This window comes from Anolis sagrei, chromosome 4, assembly GCF_037176765.1.
Source record: "Anolis sagrei isolate rAnoSag1 chromosome 4, rAnoSag1.mat, whole genome shotgun sequence".
In the NCBI taxonomy this organism is placed as follows: Eukaryota; Metazoa; Chordata; class Lepidosauria; order Squamata; family Dactyloidae; genus Anolis; species Anolis sagrei.
In genome coordinates this window covers 49,553,887-49,581,266 of record NC_090024.1, presented here as the reverse complement: position 1 = coordinate 49,581,266, position 27,380 = coordinate 49,553,887, and the positions used below count along the sequence as shown (strand labels likewise).

General features: G+C 35.8%; 1 protein-coding gene across 6 annotated transcripts in view; it reads right to left on the bottom strand.

Moving 5' to 3' along the window:
- PLAG1 (PLAG1 zinc finger) overlaps positions 1–27,365 on the bottom strand; it is a 35,636-nt gene extending 8,271 nt beyond the window's left edge. For 2 of the 6 annotated variants that reach the window (XM_067467414.1, XM_067467417.1), the window contains exons 1-4: positions 27,168–27,365; positions 9,639–9,704; positions 8,840–8,946; positions 2,859–3,021 (exon numbers count right to left, since the gene is read on the bottom strand). The gene's annotated coding sequence lies outside the window, so the exon portion shown is untranslated. The remainder of the gene's footprint in view (positions 1–2,858; positions 3,022–8,839; positions 8,947–9,638; positions 9,705–27,167) is intronic. The other 4 variants (XM_067467415.1, XM_060775344.2, XM_067467416.1 and 1 more) reach the window with 3 other exon arrangements.
- Between the last annotated feature and the right edge of the window lie 15 nt (positions 27,366–27,380).

Below are 27,380 nucleotides of genomic sequence, written 5' to 3'. Positions count from 1 at the left end.
TCTAATACAATCAAATCTATAATCTGAAGAAAAAAACATCTAAAAGCTCTAATTATGATATAGAGATTATTTCCCCATTTTTTCCTTCAAGGCTCAAATAAGATTGTTTTGCATTTGGTGTTATAATATTATTTTTCTCCCCTAAATGAGCTATATAGGTAATTAACAGTAGAGGGCAATTATATTTGTTCACATTTTTCTCTTGGGTTAGTTATATTTATTATGCACTTTGATATGCATACTAACTAGTATTAATTGGTCAGTTCTTGTGGGTTTTTTCGGGCTATATGGCCATGTTCTAGAGGCATTTCTCCTGACGTTTCGCCTGCATCTATGGCAAGCATCCTCAGAGGTGCATACTAACTAGTATTAATTGGTCAGTTCTTGTGGGTTTTTTCGGGCTATATGGCCATGTTCTAGAGGCATTTCTCCTGACGTTTCGCCTGCATCTATGGCAAGCATCCTCAGAGGTTGCCATAGATGCAGGCGAAACGTCAGGAGAAATGCCTCTAGAACATGGCCATATAGCCCGAAAAAACCCACAAGAACTGAGTGATTCCGGCCATGAAAGCCTTCGACAATACATAGTATTAATTGCTTTTGGAAGGAATTTAGTAAGGACCTCTGTCTCTAGATAACTTCTGTCAGTAGAATATGGAGATACCAACTACTTGCCTCCCCAACATATTTCATATTCTAGAGACATTTTGGACCCTCTAGGGTACTGGTTCACCTGTGGGTCCCCAGATGTTTTGGCCTTCAACTCCCAGAAATTCTAACAGCTGGTAAAACTGCCTGGGATTTCTGAGAGTTGTAGGCCAAAACACCTGGGGACCCAGAGGTTGAGAACCACTGCTCTAGAGAAAGCTGGAAGACTTTGGAGCTGCATGGTGATGGAAGGTTTTTCATGGGTATTATAGTATATTATATCACAAATATTTGGCAAGCATCAGTTTGACCCCAATTTGTACAGCTCATTTTTCATATCAAAAACATGATTAATCCTGAAAGCCTAGTCCTAAATCAAATTGTTAGTCCAAACTATAAGTATATCTACTGAATCAACGAAATGTACATAATGTACATAAACTTTGACTTAACTAATTTCTACTGAATCCATGCATCTGCTCTTAACATGGGTTTAAACCCTGATTTGAATCCTCCAAACAAATAATAACTGTGTTATTTGTTGTGTCATAAATGGAAATGGTTTTCACTAAACTAGGGTACAGTAAATCAAAGGTATTACATCTATTACTACTTCTCCCAATTAACAATAAAAGCAAATAATCACAAGTCAAACATAAATGAAAATAGAACAGATTGGTAGCATTTCCTTATGGCTACCAATAAGGCCTATTTAGGAAGAAAAAAGAAAGGATGCAAAACTAAGCTGAGGAGCAAAAACACGTATAGACAAATTTCTATTGTGGGCCACTATAAGAAAATACAATGCAAAACCTGTGGGTTAGTGCAGAAATAATAATTAATGCAAAAGGTATTTACAGAAATGTATAAATGGGTCAGGAAAGAAAGGACAATTAGACACCTTACAGTGCTTAGTGCTTCTTTAGTTAATATCATCTTCAAGCATTGTAAAAGAAGGTGTAGATATGAAGGTATGTATTTATGGCAGTTTGATTTTGACACAATAATTGATAAACTTGGCCAAAATATTTTTCAAAACCCATTTCTTAATACTCACAGTAATAATTTTTTTTTGGGGGGGGGGAGGTTGCAGGTAAGTTTTTAGAACAGGCTGGGTAACTGCTCTATGTTCTAACAGCTTTAGCAAGCCCAGTTAAATCTAAAAGATGCTTGCAGTTGCAGTCTTAACTACTTCTAAGATTCTATTTTCCTGTTATGTAGTTGAACTTGGTAGTTTGAAGAATTTATCATGTTTGTTTGTTGCAGAAATATTTTTAGCTTTTCTGTGCTATAATTGGAAAATGTGATGGGAAAGATCTTCAGAATTTCAGATAAAAGTCTTAGAACACAGGTCAGAAAACATTGTTGAGATGGAGAAGGGCATCACGCTTCAGCATTCCTTTTTTTTTTAATCACCATATTCTAATGCATAAGCCTATTGTGATTGCACCTAGTCAGATCTTCCAGTGATCAGAGAAGCTTTTTTGTTTAAAAGATATGAAAGCCAAGGATCAAATTTTCAATAATTTTACCACTGTATTAAATATAGTTCAAAAACGTAGAGAAAAAAACGTTGTAAAGGAATATTAAACAACTATCTACTGAATTCATTATAATGGCATATGTAAAGTAATTATAGATTTGTCCTTTCTTAGTTAAAGTTTCCGTGAGCAGTATCCAAAGGAATGATAAGAGACACTGTTCTCTCCAGATTGGATGCTGCTGCAGAAAATGCCCTGGCCTTTTAGAGCCAATTTTTATTTTTTGTTGTTGAGGGAGGCAGTGGAAGATATACATAAAGAGCTGCATCAGAAAAGCAGGATTAGAAAAGTCTTGGCATGCATGCAGAATACTGCATAAGTCCTTTAGAGCCCAACCATTTAAATCTTTGTTCTATTATTCTTAGGCTGCTTTTTAGGTAGCTAAACCATTTCCTAGTTTGTAATTCTAGGTATCAAGTATATCTAATTGAAGTGTGGATGTACAGGCTGAGCAATGCAAGCAATATTTTAACATTGATGCTCAAATATTACACTTCTCAAAGACCAGCTGAAAAAACTGAGTAAGAATGCCCATTTTCAGCTTTAGTATATTATTATTATTACTATTATTATTCATGTTGGTTCTTTCACAACTGTAGGATGAACAATACATCAGAAAAAAATATTTAAAGCTATATTATAAAAACAATATTTTATATATATTTATACCATTTTAAAAGGTGTTCATACTCAAAACAGATTTATGGTAGCCTCTGTTCAGTGCACACCTGGTGATGGATAACGAAGAAAAACCTTCTGATTTTGGTCTTAACCAGTTTCACTGACATGTGTTGGAGCAAACCAGAATCCAGTGCTTCCCATTTTTGCTGATCTGAAAAACAAAGGAGAAGGGACTAGACATTAGAAAGTTAACTTCAGAAGGGTAGATGCCAAATGGAAAGAGAAACACAGCATGCTCAAACTTGTTATGGTATAACTGTAGTTAACACAAATAATGGATCAGAATATATGTTTTCAAGAGCAAGATGCATTGATTCTATACAAAATTTCATAAATGTAGCAAGCCAAAAGAAGAAAGCAAATGTGCTCTTCTCTTGCTCTTGGTTCAGTCTTGACCAACAGTACACTTTTCATCTGCATACATCCATATATCTAGCCTTCAACAGACTGATTTCATTCGAAATAGTTCTGCATATAAGACTAAGTTATACAGTCTGCCCAGAAAACTACTTAGTGAGTTGGTGACATTAGTTGAGAGACAAGAAGAATGAAATGAGTAATTGCCTTTCATTAATTTTCCATTGTATTTCTTCTTGTCTCTTCTTTGCTTTCCTCTACTCATGGATGTACCCTGGCCCTATAGAACTAGGACAGCAGTCTATGCATAGGAGCTTGTAATTTAACTTTCAATTACTTGATACAGCTAAGCAAAATATTTACTATAAAACATTTACGATATGCAATATCTATATTATAAGCCAACCTTGAGGATGAAATTCAAACATATCTGAGATGTGTGTTGGGTTGGTGCTGAATCAAAAACCAGAAAACAAGGAAAGCTAATTCCCTTATCTCCTTGCATATCAAATCTGTGAAAGGGGTGGAGATTTTCAGTTTTTTAAAGGAAAATGGACAGCCATGCTGATTGGTATATAACAAGGCTAGGTTCCTAATTCATGAATCTGAATTGCAACAATAACTTGAGCGCATCTAGATTGTGACCAATCCAGATATTAATTATGGCATGATTCAAAATATTTTAAGACATGAAACACAGTTTTCATACCAAGCTACAACAGGGAGAATGATATTGCCACGCAAACATTGTTTCAGGTGTATCAGAAAACCATTTACAAGATTCAAAGTATTTTGTAAAGTTTAACTGTCTTAATTAGCACTCCAGATGCTCTTTTCCTCATGGTTAAAAATTAGTCTACGCAGCACAATAAATGAACCCAATGCCTACAAATATTCTTCAACAGTGCAATGATTTCATAATACACAGTGAAAGCCTTAGCCTGCATAATAGCATGCTGAGCTAGATTATTGTTTTCTACATATTCAACAGACATGAAAATAAGAGTAATTGAACTTTTATGGCTAGAATCCAATTGTAGACTTTTGTTGGCAAAATAGGATTTTCATCAGAATTGAGATGGATGGTTTCCTCCTTATTCAGCCATACTCCTCTGCACTGAACTGTCTGGACAGTAGAAAACCCTACATTGGTATATTTTCCAACAGAAGAGAAGTCTGAAGAATATTGACAAGAAAGGACCAGAGAGGAAAAATGTGAGGAAGATCAAAATGACAATGCAGCATACTAACTATATTTTATCACAAGAAGCCCTTTAAAAATAAGACAGTCTTAACAGATAAACAAAGAACAGATATTTCTTTGAAAACTATTGAATCCAGACTAATACTAGAAAATTTAACAAGTGCTGACAGTAGGAGAGCTATGAAAACTTCTTCCCAAACTAAGTATTTGGTTAAGATATCAACATATAATTTCAGGGCAAGCCTGCACATCTTTGCCTATTAATAGAGATATAATAACAGCAGCAGCAACAACACCGGGGGTGGGGGTGGGGGGTCAAGTTCCCCTAGGAAGAGAATTCCAGAGAATGGGAACCACAACTGAACAGATCATATATTTGAGCTATCTCTCAAATATATCAGACCCCAGATGACCTTTAAATAGACTAATAATTCTTCAGACTGTATGACCATATTGTCCATAATCAGCAGTGAAATATTTCAAATTAGCTTTGAGATTTTAGAGTCAGAGTCACTCAAAATCAATGTAGTGTATGGTGGCAGTTAACGACCCATTGTTGGAATATGACCTTAGGAAGGAAAATTTAAAAATCAGTTATTCCCACATAGTGCATTATCACCACTCTATTTGTATCTAGGTATGTGCAATGAAAAGAGCATAGTGATTATCACTTTCCCTATGAAAGTAGGTGTAGATATTTAAGTGTAAAAAGAGGATATGAAGCATGATAGCTTCTGGTGTGAGAAAATTGGCCGTCTGCAAGGACATTGCCCAGGGGATGCCCGGATGATTTGATGTTTTTATCCTTGTGGGAGGCTTCTCTCATGTCCCCGCATGAGGAGCTGGAGCTGATAGAGGGAGCTCATCCGCCTTTCCCCGGATTCGAATCTGTAACCTGTCGGTCTTCAGTCTTGCCGGCACAGGGGTTTAACCCACTGCGCCACTGGGGACTCTGTAATATATTGCATAATTACTAATGAGAAAAAAAGATAGCTACTAGATATAGCGGGCAAAATGCGCTCCTGTTATTTTAGAACTTCTTAACCTGCTTTTATGACTTTATAGCATTCAGAGAATAGCAAGCATATTTGGAAAACATCCAGAACACTGTAAAACTATAAAAACCACTTATGCAGCAACACTATTTATTAGTAAAGATGTGCAAAGACTATCAGATCCTGTTTGAACTACATTTGGGAAGCAATCCGTTCTATTTTGAGAGCCAGAGCTTCATGCCATATATTAATGGAAATCAATACATGGCTATAAGATTTTTGTCATTATTTTGCACATAAAATAGCCCTAGGTGAGTATTACAACCAATACATTTTAGATAAATATAAAGTATCCAAATATATAAATGCATGGATATTTATGGTATGTCTTTAAGTTCAGATTGGCATGTGTATTATTAAAAATGAGAAAATTTTCAGGACTGGCATAGTTAAGACAACTGCAGAATTTCCTGACAAAACAATTTTTGCACAAGTGCTCACATTTTAGCGTTTATTGATTTTCATCCTCTTAGTCCTCATTGTTTAAGGAAATATTTATAAAAATATGAGACATGTCTTAAAAGATATCCCTACACAAGAAACTTGCAAAATTTTTGAAAAATGGATGGAGGACCTAGGAAATTAGGATGAAATAATTGTGTCATTTAAAAATAATTCTTTTTCAATCAGCATCAAAGAAGAGGAAAGGATAATAGCTATACAGAGCATACACAGGTAAAGGTAGAAAGACTTTAAACAACACTATTTTTACAGCAAATACTCAGGACTACACTGCCATGGTCAAAGATTTACAACTCAAGTTCCTGTTCTCATAGGAAAGAGACCTAGAAAAAAAAACCCCACTCAAATCTGAATAATAGCCTAGTATACCATGTCAAAATTGCTTCCCAGAGGTTCTGGGACTGATGTAACCTGGCAAAATGATTCATTGCATCTAGAAATTAGGAGCGGAAAACAACAAAATATTTATCTTTTCACTAAACCAGCCTCTTCATTCCTGTTGTATATAATCTGTGGCCAACTGAATAGACTTTGCATGCACACTCAAAAGTAAGTTTCAAAGTTCCTCTATTTCTATCTCACAGAATGAATGACAAATGATTTTATATTAATATTTTTAACAAATAACAAACCATATTTGTCATTAGATTATGTCACTCTTGCTTAACTGTCCAGTTTTTTTTTTGTCACGTCAGAAGCCACTCAAGAAACTGCAAATCACTTCTGGTGTGAGAGAATTGGCCATCTGCAGAGACATTGCTCAGGGACGCCTGGATGTGTTACCATCAAGTGGGAGGCTTCTCTCATGTTCCTGTATGGGAAGCTGGAGCTGACAGATGGAAGCTCACACCATCTCGCAGATTCGAACCACTGACCTTCAGGTCAGCAGTTCAGTCGGCACAAGGGTTTAACCCATTGTGCCACCGTGACTCCTGTCCAGTGCCAACCATCATAATTACATATAAAACTTATTAAAAATAGAGAACATTCATTAATACATTTATTAAACAACAGATATAAAACTAGTACTATACTATTTATTGGATAGAATATGATGCTAAATCCCAAAGTCTGAAATGATGTAGGTATTTTAAAGATACCTACATCATTTCAGACCATATGAATCCCCATATGAGTGGTTTCGTGTAACCATGTCTGATAAAATAAGTACTCTCTGGGTATTTTCTGGATCCTACAGCATGACCCTATGGTGTTCTTGGGCCAGAGGTCCTTCGTTTCAATAGAGTTCACTATGATCCATGGTTTACATGTATCCATGTGAAGTCCAGGAATATATCCCCTGTGGAAACAGGGATGTACTGTACCATCAGAACAATCAGAGTGATGCTTTATTTGATGTGGCTTTTGATGGTCTTGTATATCCAAGAAAAGATGTGCTGGCCTGTAATTTTATAAAAGCCATATAAAAAGAACATCTATGGGCTAAAGAGACCAGATAATGTTTGATGTGCCATTTAATACCATCTGCCTTGCTACTGCCACTCTGAAAGTGATGGCTACAGTGTTTTTAAATATCACTGTGAACACAGTTAAAATCACAAGTGCTGGAACAGCACATTAAATGGACAGAAGTTTGAAAAAGACACCATTCATTATTCTCATTAGCTGTGGAACAAGAAACACATGCCTCTTCCTAACTGACAATTTAAATTATGAAGAAAAGGTTCAATCTGAAGGCGTGTTGATGTTAAATTTCACTGATACAAAAAACTGAGTAGGCAGGGTATCTTCCATGCAATTGATAACTTTGTCCTAGGAATTCAAGTGTGACTGAAGACATTTACAATACAGTAGATTTTCAGTTAACCAGAGCTCAAGCAACCAGAACTCCTAACTGGCAAAAAAAAATCAAAGAAATAATACTTTAAATAAAATCACTTTTTAGAAGTTTTAGAAGTTTAATTATTGTTTTTCAATATTAACATCAAGTCAATAAGGAGTTTATCTAGCATCTACCAATCCCTATGGATGCTAGTTATCTGAGTATCTACTGTACTCATTTTTGAGCATTTTATCTATTTGGAGTTTTTATTAAAAATGGCAAATCATTTTTTAGTCCACCAGACTACCCACTGTTATGTCTAATGATTAGATCAGAAAAATGATTCTGAAGAGCACTCTGGATGGTTTCCAATAAAAAGGAGAAGGGAGAGCAGATATGTAATGTTATGTACAAGTTGATGCAGGGAATTTTTGACAGTACATGAAAATGAAGGGGATGTGGCAAACAATGTTGTAAATGTTATTTACTATTGTTTACAGTTTCTTAAAATTGTTCCCTGATTTAATATCTACACACCCATTTCTGTTCTATATAAGGTAGAAATCTTCAGTTGTCACTCTCACCAGTCTCTAAAACTGATATCCAGCTCAGGAGATCAAAACAGTTCCTATAAGAAAATCAAATCTACTTTCAAGAGTAATCCCTTAATGGAAAATGCTAGATTCACAATACTTGCCTACGATTAGTTTTACTCGCTCCCCCAGTCATTCTCTGAAGTACGTGACTTTCTGGGGGAAACATGCTTAGTATAATATGTACTCTAGTGCCAAGTCTAATTGTTTAGTCATTGTTTTTAAGATATATGGCACATAGAGAAAGAGTGTATAAGGAATAGTAGGCAAGTTCAAAAATCCAAAATAATAAACTACAGTTTGAGCATTTCACTTGAAGGTTTTGGATTTACAGATTTTATTGTATCTTCATGATCACAGATAATTTTCTGGTGAGGACAACAGACTTTTTACAGAGTTTTAGTATGAAGTAAAAGAAAACACAACAACCAATAACATAATGTGACCCGCAACTGTGTTGTTACCCCTCCCCACAACAAATACAATAGTTTAATAAGGAATTCCTGTTTGATGACCTTTACTGGGTAAATTGTCCTCAGTGAGTAGATTCCTCTCATCTAGCAGTATGTTGGGAGTTATAGGAGATTCATTCCATTCTATTTTCAAAATTTAACTCCATGACCTATTGTATAAAAGAAGCACATATGAATTCCATGTTTTCAAAGTTAATAAAATCAATGTATCACAACTAGAGATGGGAAGGCCTGGAAAAAAACCTGAAAAATTGGGGGGGGGGGGAGAGAATGTTTTCCCCCCTGTTTTTTTCCAAAACCATATTTTCCAGAAAAATTGAAAGGTGTGTAGAATATGTTCTTCTCCAATGATATATAATATATCTATGACATAGTATTCAAACTATATAACATGAAGGCCTTAATGAAAGATTTCTGAAACTTTTTTCTACACATCCCCACCCCCATTTTTCCAGGAAAAAAAATGGCTTTGGAAAAAAAAACGGGGAAAAAATCAGTTTCCCCCCAATTTTTCCAGGCTTTCCCATCTCTATTAACAACTATTAAATATACTACAGTTCATTAAACAGATCCCAGAAATTATGCATGACTGTATGAGAATGCAGATACAGATGCATTCATTTTAAAAGGACATAGAATTTACTAAATGCTGGAGTCCTAATGTTTTTCAGCATTGACTATGCTGGCTAAGCCTCAGAAAAGCTTCAGTCCAACAACATCAGGAAAGTAACACAATTTATCATCATACCTGTTTGTGTCAGTTATTCTAAGATTCTCCCCCCCACCCAACCCCCATTAGTTTTGGAGATAAGTTAATTTAAGTGTCCACAAATTCACTCACATAATTATTTTTTCATTCATTCATTATTTTAAATCCACTTCTTCTCCCATATTAGACCCAACGTAGCTGAAATGGAAAAGGAAAATGTACATTATGGTACCTGGCTTAATGTCTGTGTGGCTTAAGCAGTAAGCTATCTCAAATTGCGCTTGCTACATCTTAGACTTGGCACATCCTTATTTGACTACAAACTTCCATCTTCTCTGTATACAGGTAAAATATGCAAATCAAGTGAAACTACTACTCTCACCTTCCACAACAAATCTCTACATTCATACATTAATAATTTTACTAAAGGAAGCTTCTGATAAAGACAGTATCATACTTGGTCTTTATCACCTGGATGTGATATCAAATTCTTCATAAGGAACTTCTGGAAATGGTGCCATGATAGCACACTATGGAATTATGGAAAATAAATATAAACATCAACACTAAAACTTAAGATATTTGTGTGTAAAACAAATGGTGTGGTACGTACAGATTAATTTTTTAATTCATTTTACTTTTTAGCAATATGAAATATTTAATTCCTATTTTAATAGATTGTGCTATTTGATATATTTTTGAAATGTAAAAAATGCAAAAGTGCATGTTTTTATAAGCAAAAATATGAATATAACATATTCAACAGAGAGTTTAAAATTGTTACACCTTTCATTCTACATGTATTTTAATTTTTCTCATCAAAGACACAGGAAAAAGTAAAAATAGAAACTAATAAGAAACTTTCATTATTTGGACATAATTTTTAACAATGCTGAAAGTATGATCACCTCAATACTATATTATCATTATAAAAATTGTATGTCATATTAATTACAAATAAAAATAGTGGCAATCTAACAATAGTCATATCCTTTAAAATCCTAGCCAGAGGGCCTCTATTTTTATCTTCTTGGACTTCAAAAAACAAAAACTGCATGAATTGAGACAAATCTCTGCACTCTTTCACATCATATTATTGGATTGCATTTCAGTATTTCAAAAGATTTTCCAATTTCTTTCATACTTTATAGCAAATGGAATCATCTGCAGCAAAGCAAAAAGCATAAGAGAAAATTACCATCATGTTGCAGGAAGAATATGATTAGCCAAGTTCCAGACTGTAGTTCTAAATCAAATTCTTGAAGAAGTTTTATATTCTTCAACATTGGAATACATCTTTCCAATAGTGTCCCAAATGTATCATTGGTTTGCTAGTCCAGTCAAATCTAGAAGCAATGCTTCTATCAATAATGCACACCAATGAACCTTGGACCTAAAATGAGTGCAGCTGCCAATGAAGTTCTTCCTATTTTTGAATGAAATGTTCCACTTATTTCATATGGACAATAAGGTGAAGCATGTCTGATCGCCACCATTGCATTCAGATTTAGATACTGCTGGAGAAATGTGCCGTGAAAAGGTTCAAGAATTTTTGTAACTGAATCCAGAAGATGTATCTTCAAGAGGTATTCCTTATAATTATAGTAAATTTTCAAATTCTGTTTCTTGAAGAACTTTTTGGTAAATTTTCAAATGAGATTACATCATTACATTTAATTCTACTACAAAGTGAGTGTTAAAATCGTATTATTCCAATTTTTCTTCTTCTTGCGTATTTCAACTCCAGTATGAATGAATGTCAGTTGTAATTTTATTTGCCCTTCTGTAGATCTTTTTCATCATGTCCAACTTCATAAAAATCATTAGGAAACAGATTTAAGCCACGTGAAACACATCCTATTGCAGTAAGATCTGGATAGTTATCCATTATGATGCCCCATGCTGCTTTCATATTATTTGAATTGTCAGTCAAGAAAGCAAATTGTTGACCACTTCCAAACTTGTCTAGGATTTCATTATTTTTATTACTGATATCCTCTGCAAAGTAGCTGGTTCTTTCATTTTTTCAACTTTTTTGTGAGCAAAAGACTAAAAAAAACCCACTCCACAAAACTGGTTTATTACTCTTCATTTCTTCACCACAGCAAGCACTTTGATTTTTTTTCTTATACAGAAAAACATTATATATTCAAATGTAAGAAAAGGGTTTCTCATAAAATATCTGCTCCATAAAAATATGACAATCTGAATATTAGCAAAGTGAATCCTATTAATATCTGCTTTCTCTTCTAGAACATTATTGGGAGGTTTACTGGATACATTTGGCACACATATCATTTTGTTCCCACCACCTAATTATACTGATTAGACAAGACTTTGTGATGTAAATTGTTAGACAAGGACAGTGCTTGTGCGTCTATAATGTTTGTTGTAATTTCTACTTCCACAATAACCCTCTTTGCTTTCAATCATGAATGTTTTTATTGCTGCAAAACAAAATTGTAATGTATAGAAGAATGTATGTGGTTATTCTGCTAGCACCTGAAAACACATAATTCATATGAAAGTATTTGTGTAACACAGGTTTCCCCACCATGAAGGACTGGCAGGATGGAAATGCTTTTATACTTTAGAAGAAAAGGTAACAACATTTTGAAAAAGTCAGAAGTAATAATAGTAATAATAATAATACACTTATTGTAAATAATTTTATTTACACTGCAATTTTCCCCAAATGGAAACTTAGTACATTACATCTCCATGTACATAACCACCACAAAGCTGATACAATATGTCAAAAATGAATGGCAATAGACCCATCTTGAGTTAGTCAATAAGAACTTTTTGTCCCCAGATCTCCCCATTAAACCTTCTATACAAATTTGCTAAGTGGTAGTGGTAGAATTACACTTTACTTCAATGTATTTCAACACTGACTGAAAAATGAGAGTATCGATTTAATCTGTACAAACAAAAACTCTCATTCTAAAATACTAAAAAGATGTGGATAGCTAGATCACTACATTCTAGGTATCTCAGTTAGAATTGTTTCCACACTAATATTTGGATTGTTCCACTTGCATATTTTGCACTTTGTGTTGCATCTCCTTTCGATCTTTTAATCCTCTAGTAAGTCTGCTATTAACTTTCCAGTCTGCAATAGATTATCTCTGCTGTAGTCATTTGAAGGGAAAGGTAAAAAAGATTTACCATACCCCAGGTTAAAAGAACAGGCTATTTGTTTCTATGCTCTTTTACCTGAACTTGAACAAATTTCAAGAGAAGGTGGCAAAAGCATTGGCCTCCATGACATACTCCATTCCTGAAAATGATAGCACTACAGATGTGGAGAAATGATTTTGGATCCTTTTATATGGATCGAAAGGGCATTTTCCCACTATTCAGTAGTTGGTTTTACATGTATCAATAACTTACAACTGGAGATGTGGTAAAAAGCACACAATGAATCTATTGATCCAAATCTAAAGAACTGTTGAATAAAAATGCACAAGTCCAAGTTTATGTTTCTTAAAGTTTAAAAATACAAGCTATTAGAGTACAAGTCCCTAGCACGCATGATGTTCCAATGGAAAATCCTATTGCAAAAAACATACAACAAACTGTATTGTTGAAGGCTTTCATGGCTGGAATCACTAGGTTCTTGTGGGTTTTTTCGGGCTATGGAGCCATGTTCTAGAGGCATTTCTCCTGACGTTTCGCCTGCATCTATGGCAAGCATCCTCAGAGGTACAACAAACTACTTAAAATGGCTTGAATTCTGACTTTCATTCCAGAATTCTGGTGTCTCCAAACTATTGCAAGTCCTCCATTACTCCCTGGTCTTTCTGCTCATCAAGTCATATTGCATTGTATAGAGGGAAAAATAACATGTTTTAGAGGGAAACCCAATAAAAATGACAGAACCTGGATCATGGAACTTCCTATCTCTGCTCCCCTGCAAAACCTAAAAAAAAAAAAAAAAAATCTGCTCATTCAAAACTGCATTTAAAATGATACTGAAGTAAGAAGGAGAATCATTAACATTAGCTGTGAAGCTCCTTCTACTCACGAAAAGAACTCTCAGATCCAAACTAAAACTTCAGGTTCCTTTTATTCGTTTTTGCTGTACTTTTCATGAAAATAAGAACCAGTCACACAACTTTAGTACTCAGCCAAAAATTAAGGTGTGGTTGCCAACTATCCAATTAAAGCAGTGTCTTACTTGGGAACATGGGAGCAAATCTTATCTAATTTGATTGAACCTTCGTCCAAGGAATCATGTAGTAGATTGGAGTATATAAAAGGAAAAGGAAAGAACGGAGATTTATATGAACAAGTAGTTCAGTTCAGTCTGAATGGTCCTCAAGGGACACAGAGGACTGCATGATCAAAACATTCAAGTTACTAGAGTCTTCATGTCAGTTGTAGTCCTTAGACTGTAATGCTTATAGCAATTTTGAAATAAATACACTCATATAAAAAGAGAAATAAAGTGCCATATTTGAAATATAGATATATCCTTGTAGGCAATGTATTTAACACTGGAAAAACAGGGACACTTTGGGAAGTGCTCAAATATACAGATTCTGGAACTTGCATCCACACAATTATCTATGTGTAAACCACTTTGAGTCCCCTAGGGTGAGAAAAGCAGCATATAAATGCTGTAAATAAATAAATAAATAAATAAATAAATACAAGTATTTGGTAGTAAAGATTTCTGAACAGCAAAACAGATAGATATAATACTAATATTCTGGACTGATGTAGAAAGATTTTAAAAAAGGATTAGAATAAAAACAGTTTCTCAAATATTTAAGCTAGCATGCATGATGTAGGACCGTGCAGCAATTAAAACCAGACTACTGTAAAGCAACAACCCACCATGGTGTAGTGTAGTGACTAGGGATGCTGAAAGATTAATATCTCTGCTTAGTCACAGAAATCCACAGAGTGAACAAATCTCACAGCATTGGGAGACATCACTCCTGTGCATATCTTGAGCTTCCCAATTGCTTCCTAAGTACTATCTTGGGGGGGGGGGGGACATCAAGTGAATATATCAAGTTTTTCACTCCTGTTCCACGTGTCACCTGTTAATTTCTGAGTCAAAGTGCTGGTCTCAACCTTTAAAATCCTAGAGTTTAAGGGTTACTTTATTTGAAGGGTCACTTATGAACATGCCTGTGCCATGAGAGTGGCACCTGATAATTAAGTCACACTAGCCCATATTTAAGATTTCTTTTATTGGTTTACACAGGGCTTTCGAAAAGTAATCCCTATGCTGTGGAAATCCCTTTCAGAACCATATAGTTGGTTTCTGCTACCTTAGCATTCAAAATTGGATGTAGCTTGCATTTAATGTCATGTTAACTGATACTCCTGTGGCACAATTATCTTCACCTTTTCTACTCTTCACCCCTTCATGCTATCTAACAACCAACTTTGGAGGGCTCCCTACTGCTCCATAATACATTCTGAAGTGGACCTGCAGTGGAAAAACAGGCTTCTAACCCTCCTAATTGGATCCTGAAGTTTGAAAACACAATTTTTCAATAAATTGATGTGTTATCAGATATGCCTTTGAGAACTCTCTCTCTCTCTCTCTCTCTCTCTCTGTGTGTGTGTGTGTGTGTGTGTGTGTGTGAGAGAGAGAGAGAGAATGTGTGTGAGAGAATGTGCCTTCTGAATTATTTTCTGAAATTGTTTGTTTTTGGATTTTTATTGTCTCTTTACATTTTTGCTATTTACAAATTTGAATAGAGGCTAGCACAATAAAATAATTAGCAACTAATTTCCATCTTACAAAGTACATCACAGTGCATTATGGAAATGGTATAGTCATTTCAGAGCACAGAAAGAATGGCAGAGCATCTGATTCCTGTTAAAATGCTTTTTATATCACAGAATTCTCCTACCAATTTCTACCATAGTATTGTTTACAATTTGCTTGCTTGATTATTTCAAATATGTATAAATCACGTAACAGAGCAGATAGCTGGAACCACTATAATGTATTGTTTTGTAAACTCCAATATGTCATGTATTAGGTTTACAGATTTTCAAAGGTTACAGTCATTTCAAAATCTACCAATTTATCATTTATTACTAGTCAAGAAGTACACCCGTATTTAACAACTTCTCCCAGCTGTGCTGAACAACAAAGTTACAAAACTGCTTGGGAGTTGTTTCAGGAACCCAACCGTCTGCTTACCAATTGGGACACACTAATCTGTGAATTGTGTTAATTTAATTTTTATTTTGGCAGCTGTTTTCATCAGATACTAGCAGCAGCCCACATTGTAATCTAAGATAGTTAATAAAATGTTCAAATGCTCCTATTTGTGTTTGTTTGGTTACTGTCAAGGCTATGTATCCCATTGCTCTATACTGAACTGGCCAGACTGTGAGGTAATTTCAATTTATGCTCTGTATATATGAAGCAAGATAATGATTAGATGATAAAATTAGTAGTGACTGCTTTGCAGAATATAAATGGCCATGTAAAGCAAAACGTCTTAGTTCAAAACAATTTGGGCTACAGAATGTGCCAGAAATACAAATGAATAATCTGTTATAGATTATTCATTTGCATTAATCCAAAAATTTGATCAGTTCATATACTGCACCTAACACAGACCAGAGATATTACCAATCTAGTATCCCTGTGAATGTTTCAGTTCAATTGTTACTGATAATGGACACGTGATTATACATTTCTTCAAGTACTGAAATGTTTCTGGAATATGAATAAGCACATAGCTCTTTAACAAAAACTTTTAACTAGAAAATCACCCCTTTGCCTCCTGGCAGCATTAATATGGACTTGAGAGTGAGCTACTACTAAGTAAAATTTGATGTGTACTACCACCAACACATTCCTTGACTAATTTAAGATGAACCATTTCAGCTGTGATAAGAGATTTAAAGGAAATATATGTTTGTAATGCATATTTTCTCCTTTCAGAAAAGACTGAAATGTAGAGCAACAACTAGATATCGTGCTATTTACTAGATATAAATATGTTCATATAAGAGGAAAACATTTCCAGCTTCCCACTCCACTTTGCACTACATCCCTGGCTATTCCCAAACTCTTACCCACAAATATATTTTCACAGAGCAAAGAGAGCTGCAGAGAGCAAGACGAAAGCATCATTCTGTTAATATTAGCTCTTTTCCAGAAGGAAAATTAAAATCCAAACACTTTGGTTTACTCAAGTAAATTTACTGAAAACTGAAAACTATGTGACAGGAATATATAGAAAGGTTTCCAAGTGTATTGACTGCTCGCTCTTTGATAACAACTGAATGATATGATAGCATATGTATATCACTATTCCATACATGGTATATCCTATAAATTAGTGCTTCTCTAACTATAGACTGTCAATTCTCCACCACATCCCATCTTTGTTCCAGAGTTCCAGATCATAAGTGTGTCAAATTATGATCATGAGTAGTTTTTGAAAATTCACCATGGATAGCAGCTAGTAGTTCATAGACCAGCCAAAGTCTGTGGACCACCACTTTGAGGAGCACTGCTATAAACTCTTGATATGATGATCAGAATATTTCTTTAATGTCCTGGTAAGGCATGTCTTTTATAAGATTGCATTAAAAGCAATTTCTTATAATAATGTGGTTTAAAATGAATAAACCAAGATTAAAATGTTCTGCAATAATGAGTTTCTTGGTAAGCAGGATTTCAATGTGAATCAAATCAGCACATAGTGCACTAAATTCATGTATCCCCACGGAAACTTTGATACAGAATGAGATGAAAACACCTGCCCAAGTTTATTCAACCTTTTCCATGTATATTTCCTAATGGAAATTCGCTTCATTCACTTACTACAACATACATCCTTTTATAAAACTATCACTTAATGATTATTTTCCTAAATATCCCTTATTATTCAAAGTAACTTTTGTGGTCACTGTAAGAAAATTCTTTCATCAAGCAACTGGAGCTTGAATTTGTGGTTTTACAGTTGGAAGAATCCCGTGGGTATTATTTTTATAAATTTATATCCTTCCTATTTATCATGGAATTCAAAACAGCATGCTGAATTCCTAGATGCCACAGCCATTAGTGAAATTCCAACCTAATTAGCTTCATCAATATTTACATATCCTGAGCGCAGAATATGTTGAAATATTAAACTAGCCTGTATACCCAAGCATAATAACATAAACATAATGATTTTATATGAGACACTAAAGGGTCAGAACTGGTCCCAGCTTGCCCTAACTTATGGCTCATGGCTTTCTACTAGTTAACTGACATCACACATTGCATCAGTGTAATGAATTTTCTGGAGCACCAGAAAAATTAAGAAATTATCCTATTGATGGTCTGAATTTAAAAAAAAAATATTACAAGGTATCAAACTGCCTTTTCCCAAAATGTGGATGTAGGAAATAATGCTCTCTACCAAATAGAAAAAAAAACACACACAAAAGCATCATTTCCAGCATACCTTGAAATAGAGCAAAGGCTAAGATGCTTTTCATAAATGTGTTTTGTGTAACTAGAGTACAATCAAAGTTTACTTCCAACTGTTTCTGTGTAGGCATATTGAACTAAATTAATGATTTTTAAGGTACAATTCTAGAAGGTGAAACTGATCAAAATCAGATTAACTTCAGTAAGGAGAAGCAGAAATTCAGCTTTTCGAAAGGTTTTGTTTTTAAAAGAAGGGGATTAAGAAGACCAACACAAGCCAGAATTTATTGGCAATGACCAACTGCGGAGTATCGTGTCCCAAGCATCTGTAATTACTATTTCAAAGATCTGCAAGTATCTGCAATTAATATTAAACATTCTGATTATTAATTGCAGGTACTTGGGACAAGATACTCTGTAGAATGAACAAAACTGGAATACAGATATCCCCTGGCTATACTAGTATACAACCTCTATATCTGTAACAGCATACAGCGAGTACATATGGGAATAAAAACTATCAAAACAACCCAGGGAGAACAAGAGTTCATAGCATATTTTAGTTTAGAATAATAAAAAAATAATAAGATTCGTGATATGGTTTTAAGACTTATGGAATCAGCTCAGAACTAAAAAAAAATGTCCTTGGTTTAAGTGGAATGTGTGACTGCTTAACTATACTTTGTAATTAATTAGATGATAACAAATGTGCACAAATATACAATACTAGTCATTATATACATAGATATAACTTTGATCCCAGGATTAAAATAATCAGTAAGTAAAATGGGTACAGCTGTTTTTATAAAAAAATAAAATGCCAATTATTTTCTTCTTTCAATGATTTCTTTCTTTTATATTGATTGTGTTTGGTGTGATCACTATATAATGGACTTGAACCTCAGTAAAAATCAGTTCAGCAACAAACTCAGAGTAGCCGTGGAGAAACCACTCTTAGGTTTTTCATGAAAATCAACTTATCTTCTATCCCAAACAGGGACAGGGCAGTATATAAAGTCACAGTTCTTATTGACAGCATGTTTTGAGACATACATACCTAACTACTGAAAAACTTTGGTATAATAACAGCAAACACTGACACACTCAAAAGGACTCATACCTACCATGAACTGTCTACGCGAGGGAATGGTTATGTTCTTTAGCATGTGCATTATTTTTAGACACTGAGGAAGATACACTATATCCAACTAAACCAGATTTTTCAACTAAATTACTTTTTTCAGTCAGCAAGCAGTGCTTCAGTTCTTCTAAAACTTTTATAGTTACTTCACAAACTACCTGTGGTCTCTTCCTATAATATCAGCCTTAACAGTATAGATGAGGAACATTTGCTTTAAAATGTTCTAAAGTTTTTACACTTAATACAGTGCCTTTAAAGAATTGTCACTGTCTTTCAGACAGAGAAATAACACATAGTGGTAATTAGAATATTAGGTGACAAACGATCACATAAATCAATATACAGTCTCAAATAGGTGTTTAAAAATACCAGTTAAACAATTAAATTAATTACAATCAATTCCTCTCTGACATGGCTGCCCACCAGCTACCTGATTATTTCAATCTAGTGTTAGCTATTCTATTTAAATATCATGTCCCTCATGGCTTGGATATTTTAATTTTAGAAAAAACTGCTTAGAACATTATCTTCAAATATACAGAACTCAAAGATACAGCATTGTTAGTCTGGAATATCAGAATGTAAAGAGATCTTGTAGCACCTTAAAGACTAAAACAGAGACTGAAGTTGATAGCATAAGCTTTTGTAGACTAAATCTATTGAGAATGAAGTTGGTGAACATCTGAGGCTGTACTTAGTCTACGAAATCCACCAACTTTGTTCTGTCTGTTAGCCATAAAGATCACCTTCAATTCAAATATGTATTTTTATTTCTTTAAGCTAATATCTCATACAATAGACTATCACAAATTCATTTTTTACTTTTCTCAAAAAATGTGGAATGTAGTTTCATAACAGTGTAGCAGTATCTTTTAAATATAGAATTGACCAAGAACAAAAATAATGTAAAATATGAATATGAAATATCAAAAGTTAAGAATAAAGGAAAATGCACTTTGAAATACATTAAATGTGATTTTATCAACCATTTTCAAAACAGAAATAACACAGTAACCAAATGCATCAATAATATGGTTTAGTAATTAAAATAAAAGATCTATGATAAAGATATTCTTATTTCTAGAAATTCAGTATACTTGCAGTAAATATGATGTGATATTTAACACCAAGTTTCATTAGAAGTGTTCCTTATCAACATATGAATCACATCTTAGTCTTTAAAAATAGTTTTAGTACAAAAAGCTGACAACTAATTCCCATTAAACACTTTCTAATCTGATTTCTAGGGATATTCTCCACAAGGCGACACATTTGGCACAAGAAGTGCAAATAAGATTATAAAAGCTTATTGCAAGACACTTTCCCCCATACTGCATTTCTTCATTTTTCCTTAAAAGTACATTTTTTAATTTTCCCTAATTTTCTAGTGCCCTCTCAGCTTCATTTAACTTCTGAACTCCAGATTCCCATTACCCAAGGAAGAATAGGAGTATGCCTTACTCTTAGAATGGATTTCTGATTGCCACATGCAGAAGAATATTTCAAGTAATTGAAGGTATATTGCTTCATTTTTTCTCTATACTTAACTTAGTTATGCCTTTTAACAGTTCCAATATTAAATGGATTGGGGAGATGGCAACAAGTAAAAGGGTATATGTGCCATTATGCTGATATATGGATTCCTTGATATGTAAGATTCCCAATTCATAAGCTAAAGACATAAGTCTGCTTATCTAATTAATATGAACTGCATAATATTTGTCACTGGTGACAAATTCATACACACTTCATACATTAACACCATTCCCAATATGTTTGCTAACATAGTTCTGAACAAAAAATAAAATATAAACTGTATAAGTGCTGATAAATGTATTTTTCATGTATGTCTGAAGAATATCAAACTTACAATTAATAAAGTATTGTTTGAAAATTGTTGTTGGTATGAAGTTCTAAATGTTATTTCTGCCATATTCCAACAAAGATGTAACCATACATTTACACACTGAGGATAGACAAAAAGAATACAAGGTACCAGGATTATATACACAACTAAACACTAACATATGTTATGGCTAACTTAGTGCCAGATCTCCAGATACCTAACTGTTCTAAGCTTTCAGCCATAGCCACATGAATTTAGTCAATAGTCCTGTATTACAGACACAACTCTAGGTGTTAATTAAGATATTACAAAAGCAAACAAGAAGATTTACATATAGTATTAGTTTTAAAATGTTAAGAGTTATAAGAAATAACTTAGCATGCTTCTGGTTTGATATACAAATCCTTACCATTTACTAATCCATACAAAATCAAGAACTGGACTACAATGACCTATTAAATGTAGTAACCATTGGTCATATGTGAGTTTTTAAACAAATGATTCGTATCAGCTCAGGAGAAAATATCACATTTGTCATATATCTGAATGATTATTTTTTAATCTGAGGTTTAGTGGGAAGAGAGAAATGTACAAAGATGGTTTGCAACTTGATTTAAACATATATACTATCAAAACAAATGAAGGATATCTGCTACCCGAAGTACAGGTTCATCATTTAGTTAGATTATTCAGTACTACAATGCAATATATTTACAATCCAGATGCTTTGTGGAACTATGTAAAACACAAATTTCTTAGATATAGCCATTTTTTCTAAATACTTTCAAAGTTTCTGAATACAAAATAATATTAAAATGTCACTGTTGAAAACAGTACTGAAATCTTACTGAAAACAATGATAACATTTAAGAGATAGGAAAGCACTGTGAAATAATACAATCTAGGACTAATGTAAGCATAATTCAAATTGTTAGTTACTGAATCAGATAAATCATAAGTGAGCAACTTCGAATATCTGCTCCAATAGAGTAAGATTATGATGACACAACACCACTATAAAAAGTTTAACAAAAGGGTCATCATGAATTGTAAACACAGGTCTTGAAAAAATAAAAAGGTAATTCCAATTCCAAACATTTAACTAAGGAAAATCTAATTATTAATAGTTTGGTCAATAACATGCACTCAAGAATATCTGGAGACTCTCTTCAGACACTAGAGCATGTTAGAATGTGTTTGCCTTAAATGAATAGTGCAGAAACCACATTATTTTGAGCATAACAAACAACTTTCCAATAGTAAAGAAATGAACATTCTCAGAGATCAATAAAGCTTTTGTACCCTCTATTCATTGACCTGTTCTAAACATAAAACTTTTCGGGCTCCCATATTTCTTAACAAAATGGTGTGCCCATTAAACCAAACATATTCAAGGAACTGTTATTTTCATCAGGTGCCTTACTTTTAACAGTATTGGTAAAATAAACATCCACCTTTAAAGGTATTAGAAATTTCTATAAAGAAACTTCATAAAACAAGGAAATAGAGACCATCTTTTACAATGTATTTAAGAAGATACAACTTTACATCAGATACAACTGGCACAATAAAACTATATTCAAATGTAAGTTGCGAAGGTTCAGAATGGTTTTGCTACTTATTTTATTATAAAAAGTAAGATTTAATTTGTTTCTCTTGGGAATACATTAGCTATTCTTCTAGTGTTTACCACAATGGGCAATGTCTGGATTCAATCTTCTGGTTTTTTGTGTGTGTTTGGGATAACAACAGGTGATTACAGATTGAATTCCTACTTATTTCCCCATATGCACCTATGAACTCACTGTCTTTCACTGACATAGATGGAAATTACTTATCTATAAACACCGGTTATTCAAGTGCCATTCTTAAAACATATGGCGTACATCCGTTTTTAAAATGCTTTTCCATTTTAATGTTAATATCAACAAAGTATTCAATAACTTGATGAAATGTGCATATAATTCTTACACATTAACAGATCAATTTCTCACCAGTGATCTTAATGAACAGTTCAAACAACTGATTTTTTTAAAAAACGAGCCCCTTAAAATCCTGGGGGTATAAATCGCAAACTTATCCTAGCCAACAAATATATACAAGGAAAGTATCTGTTATCATAGTGATCACAATGGCTGTTGTGCTATATACTGGCAATTGAGTCTTTTGAACTGATAACTCCTGTGTGATTCATTTCCATGCTAAAATCTGTAGGACTAAGTCACAAATATAGCAGGTGATTGCAACAGTGATCTATTGGTACAAAACAAAGCATTGAAGTATATCTCAAATGTCTGCCTATCTCATCATGCAAAATACCTACCATTCAAGATCAGTTAAGATTCAAGTCTAGATACTGTAATTTAATATAAACCAGGAAAACAACAGATCTGTTGAAAATTCTGAATTACTTTCCCAAAACCTTTCAATCAGTTAAACTAAGTACACACAGACCAAATTTTACATCACAGAAGCTGTGCAAGTTACAAGTTAAAAACAAGCCATGTTCATGATTCTCTAAAAATAATCAACACATATTAGAAACACACCAATGTAAGACTTTCTTGCACTTTGGGCTGTATTTCAACAAAACCAAATATAGTGTTAGGGCAAATTTAAATGTATACCCAAATCTGCATAAAATCTGTATGACAGATTGTCATAAGTGCATTACATTCGAACCTGCAATACAGATGTGAATCCTGTTCACATATTCAAAATACAAACAAGTTTACATTTAACTGATACAGCAGAAAAGGAAACGTCAACACATGTTATCAGCAGAGCTTTCTGTAAAATGGCTTCACATATAAACCACAAAGGACCACTATAAGGACCTCATCACGCTAGGGAATGAATCCACTTTAAATCTTGTTACTACCTTCTGCAGAATTCTGGGGTTTGTAGTTTAGGGGGAACCTTTAACAGCCTCACTAAACTACAAACCCCAGAATTCTTCCAGGAGGCAGAAACTGGATTTAAAGTGGATTCATTCTCTAGTGCGATTAAGTTATAGATTTTACATGTTGTAGAACGAAGCATCAATATTAATATTTATACCAAGCTAGTTCAGTTTCCACACACAAAAGTTCAAACTTAATTTCTATGGCACGACAATTTGAAGTTGTTGTCTAGTGTGATGAAGTTATAGATTTCACATGTTGTAGAACGAAGCATCAATATGAATATTTACACCAAGCTAGTTCAGTTTCAACACTGCCCAGTCCAAACTTAATTTCTATAGCAAAACAATTAAAAGTTGTCAAAACACAGAAAATAAGGCTGCATCTATGAGTCTTACAAAAGGCAGCCAATACCTATAATAGTCCTTATACCAAGGTAGTTCAGTTTCCACACATGCCAGTCCAAACTTAATTTCTATGGCACGACAATTCGAAGTTGTTGTCTAGTGTGATAAAGTTATAGATTTCACATGTCGTAGAACAAAGCATCAATATTAATATTTACACCAAGCTAGTTCAGTTTCCACACACACCAGTTCAAACTTAATTTCTATGGCATGACAATTCGAAGTTGTTGTCTAGTGTGATGAAGTTTTAGATTTCACATGTTGTAGAACAAAGCATCAATATGAATATTTACACCAAGCTAGTTCAGTTTCCACACACACCAGTCCAAACTTAATTTCTATGGCAAAGCAATTAAAAGTTGTCAAAACACAGAAAATAAGGCTGCATCTATGAGTCTTACAAAAGGCAGCCAATACCTATAATAGTCCTTATACAAAGCTAGTTCAGTTTCCACATACACCAGTCCAAACTTAATTTCTATGGCACGACAATTTGAAGTTGTCTAGTGGGAAGTTTTAGATTTTACATGTTGTGGAATGAAGCGTCAATATTAATATTTACACCAAGCTAGTTCAGTTTCCACACAGGCCAATCCAAACTTAATTTCTATGGCAAAACAATTTGAAGTTGTCACAACACAGAAAATAAGGCTGCATCTATAATTCTTACAAAAGGCAGCCCAAACCTATAATAGTCCCACTCCATGAGTGGAACTCCATCAGTGTAAGTACTCCACACTAACGCAGAAAACAAGGCTGCATCTATGATTCTTAGAAAAGTCAGTCCATACCTATAATAGTCCCACTCCATGAGTGGAAGTCCACCAGTGTAAGTACTCCACACCAACACTGAAAATAAGGCTGTCATATGTGTCTCTTACAAAAGGCATTCAATACCTGTAATAGCCCCACTCCATGAGTGGAAGTCCACCAGGGTAAGTACTCCTTGCCCTGCCTTCTGAGTGTGATTTATGTATGGCTTCACAGATGCAAGTAACCCAGGGCAAGAGGAAAGAGGAAGCTGTCTCTTTAAGATCCTCTGCTCTGTCTCCCTGATCCCACGTGGAAACCAACATCAGGAGCACTTTCTCGCATTGAGCCCCCAAAGTGATGCAAAAGGAAGCCTGGACTTGATAGATATCACACTACAGCAGGTATGGGCAAACTTGGTCCCTCCCTCCAGGTGTTTTGGACTCCAACTCCCGCCATCCCTAACAGCCTCAGGCCCTTTCCTTTCCCCCCTCAGCCTCTTAAGCGGCTGAGGGGGGAAAGGAAGGGGCCTGAGGCTGTTAGGAATGGTGGGAGTTGGAGTCCAAAACACCTGAAGGGAGGGACCAAGTCTGCACTCATTGCAAGACTGCCTTCTAAAATGAATACAAAACAGGTGAAGCAACCACGAATCCTTCTGTTTTCCTAGAAAGAGCCGATCCCGCACTACCTGGGCTGGGAGGCGAGCAAGCAAAGCCCATCCTGCTCTAACGGGATGGATGGAGGAGAAGAAGAAGAAGAGAGGAGACCGAGGCAACAAGCGGAGGAGAGAGAGGGAGAGGGAGACCGAGCAACACCTCCGCGCTACATTTCGCGCCACCAAACATCCATCCATCCCTCTCCCTCTCCCTCCCTCCTTCCCCCCGCCCCGCAACAAAGAAAGGTACAAAGTTTGGCCCCCAAACGGAGAGGAAGGAGGCGAAGCGGCGCTTGATCTCCTTCTCCTTGGAGTTTCCTCCAGATGGGGCTGCCGGCCAGTGCCCAAGACAGATCCCACTCCCAGATTTAAAGGCAGAGGGGAAATGAAGGGGAGGGGATTCCCACCTCCCCTTCCTCCTCCTCCTCCTCCTCGCATGGGCTGTAAGCAAACAAATAATCACCCTCCTGAATTTGCAAAGCTTGACCAGGCGCCGCTTTTTAACTCCTTACTCCCTGCAAAACAAGGGGGGGAGTCGAGGAAAGAGAGGGAAGGAGAAGCGAAGGGGAAGGGAGGCACGGCGCGGATGTGTGTATATTTTTGGTGTATTTTTCTAGGGATTTTTGCGGGCTTTTTTCCCTCCCCCCGCTTTCCCCAATTTCGCGATCTCCCTGGGTTCTCCCTCCATTTTGGTTGTTTATGATACTGACAACAAGCTGTCCCTCCTCTCTCTCTCTCTCTCTCTCTCTTTCCCTCTCTCCGCGTTCAAACCGGGGCGCCCCTTTCTCCCCCCCCAAAAAAGAAGGCCACCCCAAAGGAGGAGCAGGAATGCGCATTGAGGAATCCCCCAAAGAAAGAGGCGCAAAAAGAAGGCGACTTCTTTCCCTTTCTCTCTCTCTCTCTCTCAAGGGAGGAGGAAACTTTCAAAGCTCCCCCGAAAAAGGCGCTCCGGGAGCCCCCCAAAAGTGTCCCACCCGGGCTCTTTCCACGCCGCCCGGGGAGAGCCAACCCTGGGGGACGTTTCTGCGCAAAGGGGGTCTCGCAAGGAGCGACGCCTGAATTTATATTAATTTTCTCTCATTTAAGGGGGGAAAGAGAGAGAGAGAGAGAGAGAAGCAGGCAGGCAGGCAGGCAGGCGGCGGGCTCTAATGTCTTCCGCTGCTGCTGCGGCTGTCACTGCATTCAGGGAAAGAAGGAAGGAAGGAAGGAGGGGGAAGGAGAGAGAGAAAAGGGGGGGGGGACACAGAGAGAAGGAGAGGAACTTCAAAGAAAGTAACTTCCACACGGGGAGGGGAGGGGGGAAGGAAGAGAGAGAGGGAGCCCCTTCTTTAAAAGGCTCTGAAAGAAGGAGAAGGAGAAAGGGGAGGCTCGGAAGAGAAGCTCAAGCGGGGTAGAAAGTTGGGGCGACTTTGGAGGGCAGCGCGATCCCCAACTTTTCCCCAACTTCTGCCCCCCCCTTTCCCAACTTCTCCCCCTCCTCCTCCCCCTCCTGCCTTTAAATCGCCCCGATCTCGCCCTCGGCCAAGCCCCAAACCGGGTCCAGACTCACCGCGGGCGCCTCCGCATCCCCTCCGCGCTTTCTTCCCGCCTTTTAGGGCGCTCTCCGATTTTTCCGCAATTTTTCTTCCTGATTTCGGGCTGGACGCGGCGGGCCTGGAAATTGTTTGCTTTCCCCTCTTTCCCCAGCAGCCATTGTAGTGTATGAGCGCTGCGGTGCAGCTCAGCCTGCCGCGCGACGCCGCGCCCACCGCCGCCCGCCGCC